Genomic DNA, 8369 nt, shown 5'->3' on the forward strand with positions numbered 1-8369 from the left:
TAACTCTGAGCAAAAACAGCAAAGTATCAGAAGCATCTGAACAAGAAGTACGCTCTAGAAGTTCTGACTCTGAACAACGTATGTCAAACTCCAGAGTTCTCAGCGCTATCTGAAGTAACCATCAGAACTCAAAAGAGATCAACATCTGAAGTTAGATAGCAAGATTCCAAGATCTCCAGAAACACGAAGACTCTGATTATGGAATTGCTAAATAAGGAAGAGTAACGTTAATTACAAGTAAAGTTATGGAAATGGATTTCCTAAAATAGAAAGAGACGTTAACTCCAATTTCAAATGATAAGGAACTACTTTTGGAAAGTAGTCATTCAAGAAGAGAAAGTTGCTTTGGCAACAAGCAACATAAAGTATGGCACTAATTATTATTCAAGAGTTATTATCTGCTATGATTTTTCAACGGATCCTTCTCTTCTATATAAAGGACTGCAAATCAACATTGAGAGAGACAAGTATAACATCACAAGATTTTACTGAAACATCAACTTTAAGAGGTTAGAGAAAGCAAGCATACAAAAACAATCTTCATCTCTCTCAACATTTTACAAAGCGTTTGCTTGAAACATAAAACACTTTGTTCTTACTATTGTAATATTTGCTTATCTTAGAAGCACTCTAGATTACATAAGCATTTATCTTTGTTGTATTTCCTCAAGTGACTCTGTGTAGTCTGTATACTTGAGAGGACTAAGAGATCTTTCTCTTAGACGTTGTTTGTATTCAATCTTTCAAGATTAGTGGATTAAGTCCTTGTTGAAGGCGAAATCACCTTGGCCGGGTGGACTGGAGTAGCTTTGTGTTACAAGCGAACCAGTATAAAAATCCTTGTGTGATTTTCATTTTGAAAAAGCGCTTATTTTCAAAACAATCCAAACCCCCCCTTTCTTGTTTTTCTCACCTTAAATTGGTATCAGAGCTCCGGCTCTGTTATTGATTTTCTAATCAAACACTTAACAGTGTAGAGAGATTCAAAACGAGAAAAACTATGGCCCACACAAATGAAAAGGATAGTTACAATGCTAAGCCTCCTGTCTTTGATGGAGAGAAATTCGATTACTGGAAAGATAGAATCGAAAGTTTCTTTCTAGGCTATGATGCTGATCTCTGGGACATTGTCACAGATGGATACAAACCTCCTGTCACAGAGGATGGAGCTGAAGTTCCCAGAAGTAAGATGTCAGATGATCAGAAGCGAGTTTTCAAGAATCATCACAAGGCCATAACCATACTCCTCAATGCTATATCTTATAACGAGTATGAAAAGATCACCAACAGAGAAACAGCCAAAGACATACTTGACTCTCTAAGGATGACTCATGAAGGAAACTCTCAGGTCAAAGAGACAAAGGCTCTGGCGCTTATTCAGAAATATGAAGCTTTCAAAATGGAAGATGATGAAGCCATAGAGGCAATGTTCTCTAGATTCCAAACTCTGATTGCAGGTCTCAAAGTTCTAGACAAAGGATACACAACTGCAGACCACGTCAAAAAGATAGTCAGAAATCTGCCAAAGAAATGGAGACCCATGGTTACTGCTCTGAAGCTGTCAAAGGATCTGAACAATATCAGTCTTGAAGAACTTGTTAGCTCCCTCAGAAGTCATGAGATAGAACTAGAGGAAGATGAGCCTCAGAAAAGGAACAAGTCCATAGCATTAAAGTCCAGATATGAAAGACGCAAACCTGACAGAACCAAAGCTCTCCAGGCAGAAACTGAAGATACTGATGACTCTGAACTAGAAGATTCTGATGATGAAGAAGAATTGTCCCTCCTGACCAGAAGAGTTAAACAACTCTGGAAAAAGAGGAACAACAACTTCAGAAGACCAAGACCCAGAGGGGATCGATCAGAATCAACCTCAAAAGGTAAAACTAACAAAGATATTACTTTCTATGAATGTAAAGAAACAGGTCACTACAGAAATGAATGCCCCAAGCTAAAGAAAGACAATTCTAGAAAAGAAAGTTTCAAGAAAAATACCTTCAGAACAAAGAAAGGATTAATGGCTACCTGGGATGATAGTGAATCTGAGTCATCAGAATCTGACTCTGATGAAAAGGCCAACGTGGCACTTATGGCTACCACATCCAGGAGCAGCTCAGATGAAGAATCTAAAGAGGTATTTTCTGAACTCTCTCGATCTAATCTAGAATCATGCTTGTCAGAAACTCTTAGCTCATATCAGAAATTAAAACAAAAGCTTAAAAACATAAAAGGCTGTTTTAAAGCAAAATTTGAAGAATGTGGCAAGCTTGAGATGACAATTCTAGCACGAGAAGATACAATCAGATCTTTAACATTAGAAAGAGATGGAGCAAAAAGAAAAAGCTTAGAATTAGAAGAAGCGTTGTCTCAAGCACCACAAACTTCAAATAAAATAATTTTTGAATACGAAGAAGCCTTTCAAGAATTTCTGAAAAATGGAATAGGTAGGAGTATTATGGCATCCATGATTTATGGAGTCAGTCAGAACAATAAAAAGGGAATTGGGTATGATCCTAAGGAAGTTAAAACTTCTTCTAGTGACCAACTTAAATCTCCATTTTCATATCACTATACATACACACAAGAACAAAAATTTGAAAATGCTAGAAAACCCAAAGTTATAAGAAACTCTGGGAAGACTAATCAAAAAGGACCCAAGAGATTCTGGGTACCGAAGGATAAGATTGTCTATGTTGCAGATATCCTATGCAGCAAAGTTCAGACACCAGTCATGGTACCTGGACTCTGGATGCTCGCGACACATGACGGGAAGAAAGTCTATGTTTCAAAGTCTGGAACTTAAAGACGCTGGATTTGTAGGCTTTGGAGGAGATCAGAAAGGAAGGATCAGAGGCTCCAGAACTATTGATAATGGTACTCTTCCCTCTATATCTGATGTTCTTTACGTAGAAGGATTAATGCATAACTTGTTATCCATAAGTCAATTAAGTGATAACGGTTATGATGTAATCTTTAATCAAAAAACATGTAAAGCCATTAATCAGAACAATGGCTCTGTCCTTTTCACAGGCAAGAGGAAAAACAACATTTATAAAATTAATCTTTCTGATTTAAAAGAACAAAATGTTAAATGTCTGATGACTGTTCACGAAGAGCAATGGGTATGGCATAGACGCTTGGGCCACGTTAGCATGAGGAAACTTTCTCAACTAAATAAACTCGAGTTAGTCAGAGGCCTACCTAAACTGAAGTTTTCTTCAGATGCTCTGTGTGAAGCATGTCAGAAAGGAAAATTTTCAAAAACATCCTTTAAAAAGAAAAATGTTGTTTCTACCTCTAAGCCTCTGGAACTTCTCCACATTGACTTATTTGGTCCTGTGAAAACAACATCAGTCAATGGAAAGAAGTATGGACTAGTCATTGTTGATGATTATAGTCGCTGGACATGGGTGAAATTCCTAAAGCACAAGAGTGAGTCTCACTCTGTATTCACTAGTTTTTGCTTCAAAGTGCAAAAAGAATTTGACTCTAAAATTATTAGAGTCAGAAGTGATCATGGTGGAGAATTTGAAAACAAAGATTTTGAGGAATTATTTGACTCTAATGGAATATCCCATGATTTCTCCTGCCCTAGAACTCCACAACAAAATGGAGTTGTAGAGAGGAAGAAAAGGACACTCCAAGAGATGGCCAGAACCATGATCAATGAATCTAATGTGGCAAAGCACTTTTGGGCAGAAGCTGTAAATACAGCATGTTACATTCAAAATAGAATCTCTATAAGACCTATTCTGGAAAAGACTCCCTATGAACTGTGTAAAGGAAGAAAACCAAACATTTCATATTTTCATCCTTTTGGATGTTCTTGCTTTATCTTAAACACTAAAGAACATCTGAACAAGTTCGATTCCAAAGCACAGAAAGGTATTATGTTAGGATACTCATAACTCTCTAAAGGCTACAGAGTATACAACACAGAAACCAAAATTGTGGAAGAATCAATTCATGTCAGATTTGATGATAAGCTTGACCCTGAAAAGTCAAAGCTAGTTGAAGAGTTTGCAGATCTAGAAATCACCCTTGCAGGTGCTGATAAAGCTCCAGAAGCAACTGTCACTCAGAACTCTGAAGAAATTAAATCCCCAGAAATTCCAAAGAAAGTTAAAAGTCGTATCAATGTATCTGAAGATTTGATTCTGGGAAACAAAGACAAACCTGTTAGAACCAGATCTACCTTCAGGACCTCTGAAGATACTCCTCTAGGACTAGTATCTCTGATTGAGCCTACGTCCTGTGATGAAGCACTTCAAGATAACGACTGGGTTTCAGCCATGCAAGAAGAATTAGATCAATTCACAAAGAATGATGTCTGGGATCTTGTTCCAAAGCCCAGAGGCACTCATGTTATTGGAACCAGATGGGTATTCAGAAACAAGCTGAATGAGAAAGGAGAAGTCGTCGGAAACAAAGCTCGACTGGTAGCTCAAGGTTATAGTCAACAAGAAGGTATTGATTATAATGAAACTTTTGCTCCAGTCGCAAGGTTAGAATCTATTCGTCTTCTTGTATCTTTTGCTATTAACCATACTATTAAACTATATCAAATGGATGTCAAGAGTGCATTCCTTAATGGTTATATATCAGAAGAAGTGTATGTCAACCAACCTCCAGGTTTTGAAAATTCAAATTTTCCAGAACATGTTTTTAAACTTAGAAAATCTTTATATGGACTTAAACAAGCTCCCAGAGCTTGGTATGAACGTTTAAGTAATTTTCTTCTGGAGCACAATTTTATCAGAGGGAAAGTTGACTCCACACTCTTCTGTAAGAACCTTAACAATGATCTCATGATATGCCAGATATACGTTGATGATATTATTTTTGGTTCAGTTAACGCCTCTGTTTGTCAAGAATTCTCTAAGTTAATGCAGGAAGAATTTGAAATGAGCTTAATGCAAGAACTAAAGTTCTTTCTGGGAATTCAAATTAACCAAACTTCAGAAGTTACATATGTTCATCAAAGCAAATATATTAAAGATGTTCTGAAGAAATTTGACATGGCTGACTGCAACTCTGCAAAAACTCCAATGCATCCAACATGCATTCTTGAAAAGGAAGAAGTAAGCGCAAAGGTTTGTCAAAAGCTCTATCGAGGTATGATAGGCTCTCTTCTCTATCTGACTGCTACTCGTCCTGATATTCTCTTTAGTGTCTGTCTCTGTGCCAGATTCCAATCAGATCCTAGAGAATCTCATTTAACAGCAGTTAAGAGAATTCTTAAGTATCTGAAAGGAACTCCTAACCTGGGCCTGATGTATAAGAAAACATCAGAGTATAGACTTTCTGGTTACTGTGATGCAGATTATGCAGGAGATAGACTAGAACGAAAAAGCACATCTGGAAATTGCCAGCTTCTGGGAAACAATCTAATATTCTGGGCTAGCAAAAGACAGTCAACTATCGCTCTATCAACTGCAGAAGCAGAATATATCTCAGCATCACTGTGCACAACTCAGATGCTCTGGATGAAGCATCAGTTAGAAGATCTGCAAATCTTTGAGAGTAACATTCCTATCTTCTGTGATAATACTGCTGCCATTTGTCTAAGTAAGAATCCCATTCTACATTCCAGAGCTAAACACATTGAAATAAAACATCATTTTATCAGAGACTATGTTCAGAAAGGGATAGTAACATTGAAGTTCATTGATACAGATCATCAATGGGCAGATATCTTTACTAAGCCTCTAGCTGAAGATAGATTTCTTTTTATCTTAGAAAATCTGAACATTCGAAATTGCCCTGAATGAAGTGTAGCTCTGAAGATGTAAAATGAGACTCTGACATAAACAAATGTGTTTCTGCCTCTGACTCTGATACTTCTACCAGTTAAGAAGATATCTGAGTTAGAAATCTCCAGGAACCAATCCTTTGGTATTCCTGAAGATCAGATACATCAACACGTGGAGCACTTAGCGTCTAACCCTAGAACTTCTAGACAGCTGTCCAGAAGAAAAACGTTTAAGATCTCCTCGAGCAGTGTGCATACTGTTGGGATTAGACATTCATTAATGAGCCTTAATCATTTTTTCCCCAAGCGTGCTAACTTGTGCTTTGTGCTAACGCTGAATAGTGTGTCGTTTTGCATGTGTTTTCGTTTAAGGTATTTAAACTCTTTTCTCACATTTCACACACTTATCACTCTCACTCACTCTCAAACCCTCTCTGAAGCTTTTCTACAAACTCTTCATCTTCACCTTCATCTTCATCAACTATGGATGCTCAACAACAACAAGTTTTCAACTTTTCTCAGCAAATGGAATCCAACACCACTGCCCAAAGTTCAAGCATTCCAACTCCAACTGTTACAGGCGTTTCCATTACTCCAGTGTACAAGGAACCCCATATTCTTGATCGTCAACCTCACATTAACCTAGAAACTCCCTTTGAGGGACTGGATGTGTTATGTGAAACATTGGTGGGAAACATTGGTGGACTTCGACAACATGAGGAGAAATGACCCCTGAAGAACTCCGTATACAAGGGTGGGAAAACTACTTCCAAAGGCTTTATGGCCCTGTTTACCCAAATCTCATCAAAGAATTCTGGAGATTTGCTGATGCTGATGACCACTTCATCGTCTCCTTCGTATTAGGGGTAAAGATAGTGATTACTGAAAAGTCAATTGCTTCTTTACTAAACATGGAGAAAACTGGAGGAAAAAGGATTTACAACATCAACCCTAGGTCAAAGCGCATTGCTGAAGTAATCAATCCAACCATCTTCAAACATAACACTGAAGGAAATCCTTCAAAGAACAAAGAGCTTCATCAGAACCTCAGAGTATGGCTCAAGATCATTCTGGGAACCATTCATCATCGCCCAGCATCAAACTCCTCTGACTACATCAATGCAGATCAGAAGTGCATTCTTTATTGCATTCACAAGGGTGTAAAGCTCTGCCTTCCTGCACTTCGCTTTAGATATCTCAGAGACTCTGTAAGGGAGACAAGAAACAACATGAAACCCAGATCCTACATCCCTCTGGGAAGGCTTATATCTGATGTTTTCATTGAGAATGGGTTGGTAGATCATCTGGAGAAGAACAGGCTGATGCAAGATCTGGCGATAGATACTGGAAAGCCTCTGAACGCCAGAAATCTCAAGAGTATGGGAATTCTGAAGAAGATTCAAGTCAGACCCACTATGGATACCTCCTGGGATGCCTTGAAAGATCAGAGGAAGCTGCCCCATGGTCTTGCAAGGTTCTTCAAGAATGAACCTGTAGATGCAATCCTCCTCTACATGCAGCGTCTGAAGGATGAAGGAGTTGATATCTCTGACTTCAGACTGGATGAGTGTCTAGAGTCAGAAGAAGACTTTGTCAGATTCAAAAGAGGTCCCTTTAAGCATAAGTCTTCAAAGGCAAAGAGAGCAAGAATAGGAGAAACTTCTGGAACCAGATCTCCAGCGCCTCTGCAAGAAACTACTGGTACGTCTGCTCCCTCTATTCCCTCTGAACAACTTATGGCTTCTTCTAATCCTCTCCCAACACCACCTATATACACAACCTCTAAAACCCCACCTTCTACAACCAGAACCTCACTACCTCCACCTCAAATTAATCTTGCCCAAACATCTTTACCACGTTCTGAAGAAATGAGCCAAACCACCTCCTCTTCATCATCTTCAGCCCCAGAATCACCCCCATACCTTGACCTCTCCTCTGACCAAGAATACTCTGATCCTAACTCTCCAACCTTAGCCCAAATTCAGGCTCAAAACCTTGCTTCACAACAACCAACACAATCTGAAGCAACTTCACCTCCCTTAGAACAAACAACCAACATACCTTCTGAACCTGAACCTGAAGCTGAAACTGAACCTCTAACATTAGACTTAAACCCTCTTTACGCTTCACCCTAAAGATCTGAACCTCAACCTGAAGCAGAACCTGAACCTGAACCTGAACCTGAACCTCTAACCTTAAATCTCAGCCCTCCAACCTCTTCACCTCAAACCTCTGAACCTGACCTTTCTATACCTACCCTTGAGGAAGCCATAATGTTGTTCGCAGGGGCTTCAGTACAAAAGGTCAAGTCTCTGACCATTAACTCTGAAGTCAGTGATGATCCTGACTCTGTAAGGACACACTGGAACAGAGTCATTGGCTGGATGACCTCTGAGGCTTTTAAACTGAAGCACATCTCTGAACAAGTCAGAAACGACTTTATCAAAGATGCTGAGGCAAGACTCCAGGAAAGACTTGCAAGAGAAGCTGAAGCTAGAAGGCTAGAGGAAGAGAGATTGGCAAAGGAAGCTGAAGAAGAAGCTAGAAGGCTGGAGGAAGAAAGAGCAAGGGAAGCTGAAATTCTAAGGGTAAAGGAAGCTGAAGCTAAAGCTCTGGC

Source organism: Lathyrus oleraceus, chromosome 7 (genome assembly GCF_024323335.1).
Source record: "Lathyrus oleraceus cultivar Zhongwan6 chromosome 7, CAAS_Psat_ZW6_1.0, whole genome shotgun sequence".
Classification (NCBI taxonomy): Eukaryota; Viridiplantae; Streptophyta; class Magnoliopsida; order Fabales; family Fabaceae; genus Lathyrus; species Lathyrus oleraceus.